At 36.2% G+C, this 1,786-nt stretch overlaps 1 protein-coding gene across 1 annotated transcript in view; it reads right to left on the bottom strand.

Moving 5' to 3' along the window:
• The window catches only part of LOC107706334 (solute carrier family 25 member 36-A-like), a 26,082-nt gene that overhangs the window by 16,420 nt on the left and 7,876 nt on the right, over positions 1-1,786 (bottom strand). The window lies entirely within an intron of this gene.

The following is a 1,786-nucleotide window of genomic DNA, read 5'->3' as shown; positions in this document are numbered from 1 at the left end:
AATTAGGGATGTTCATTTTAACCGTTTAACCGGTTAACCGACCGTAAGAATTTTGACCGATTAATACAATCAGTTAAACGGTTTAAAAAGTCATTTAATTATTTATTTTTTCAGTAATTTATCAAAATATTTAAAAAGGTTGGCTGTATGGTTAAAATACACTACGCGTATAAAAAAAAGTGTTTTTTTAGGGGGAAAAAAACTTAAGTCGCATCTAAGTCGCATTTTATTGTTTCATTCAGAAATAGGACTAATGCAGACGCGAAATGTTTACAAACATTATAATAAACACTGTAAACATAGCTAGGCTATTTTAGTTCCCCTCACTCCACAACAAATCCTTTCAATTAACAGTATTTAGAAAAATATAGATAGCCTAGCTTTATTATGTTTTTCTCCGCTCGCAGAAGCGCTGCAGGTGCGTTGATTGATATGACCATGTGAATCCTCATGTTCTGTTGTTTGCTGCTTTTTGCGCATGTAAAATTAATCCCCGGTAGTGTTGTCAAAAGACCCGGTACTTCGGTACAAAGTTGGTACTAAAAAAAAAAAGAAAAAAACAAACAAAAAAACAGGTATGGTACCAGGTTTTTTTAAGTACCGGTGGTACCGAGTACCCGTCAACCCGGTTCTTGATGCGCTATCGGAAAGGTGCTCTCTTCATAAAAGCACTGAGACGTGGCGACATCAAAAGTAGGAAACACACCAAACTAACAAAACACTTTAAAGACAGACACCCAGATCAAATGAAAGAAAAAGAGTTCCATCAGGTAAGTTTCATTTTAATGTTTAATATTTAGATATTCTCAGTGTTTCCCATATTGATTTATTTGTGGCGGCCCGCGCCACAATATCAAAACTGACCACCACAAATAGATTTTCCTGTGTTAGAGAATATACAAACGGTTAACATTGTTTGTGTCATATCAGTCAGAAAAGCAGTTCTGGGCTTTTTTTTAAAATTTTTTTTTTTTAGCTAACATAGTTATTTGTAATTCTTGGCTGAATAACTCTAGAAGGTTTTCAAAAGCCCTTTAAAATTAAATATGTACACAGTTTGGATTAAATTGAAGTATAGTCACATTTTTTGTGTTTTGCTTTGGTACCAAAATTGGTACAGAGAACCGTGGATTTTCACTGGTATTGGTACCGAATACTGAAATTTTGGTACCGTGACAATACTAATCCCTGGAAAACAAATGTTAGTATTTTTTTATGGGTCACAGACACGTATCCTTTCTAATTTAATTCAATTCTAATTTAAAATAATCTTGTCAGTTAATGGTTAACAATCGGTTAATGAGCGTCGGTTGTCGGTTAGGAAAAATAACCGAAATAAACATCCCTATTTTGAATGATAACTTAAACCTTTAAACTAAAGACAGACCTACTGTGAGATATGAGGTTGTTAACTGATGGCATTTGCTTTTGTTGAAGCCGTCACAGTCTGCATTATTGCAACTTAGTTTAAAAAAAATAATGTTTAACAATGGAACACGAAGTAAAATACTACATTATCCATAATTCTGCATAGAAGTCTCCACAAATCAGAGAATCTAAACCAGCAAAAAGCCAAAAAGAAACTCTTTAGCACCTGCCCACTCCCATGAAGCAGTGTGAATGACAGTCTCCCTACACGCAATAAGTTGCAGAAAACAACTCTTTGCCGTCTCGTCTTGCTGTCTGAAGCGCTCGCACAAGCCGCATCTCGCACTGCGTCTCTCCAGGTCTGCCGCACACGTGCAAAGCGCGCGCACACACAGAGAGACGCGTTTCAGACCGAGCT

The sequence above is a fragment of the Sinocyclocheilus rhinocerous genome, unplaced genomic scaffold, assembly GCF_001515625.1.
Source record: "Sinocyclocheilus rhinocerous isolate Xijiao unplaced genomic scaffold, SAMN03320098_v1.1 scaffold444, whole genome shotgun sequence".
Taxonomy (NCBI): Eukaryota; Metazoa; Chordata; class Actinopteri; order Cypriniformes; family Cyprinidae; genus Sinocyclocheilus; species Sinocyclocheilus rhinocerous.
Note: the sequence above shows the minus strand (reverse complement) of the source record. Positions and strands in the feature narration are given on the sequence as shown.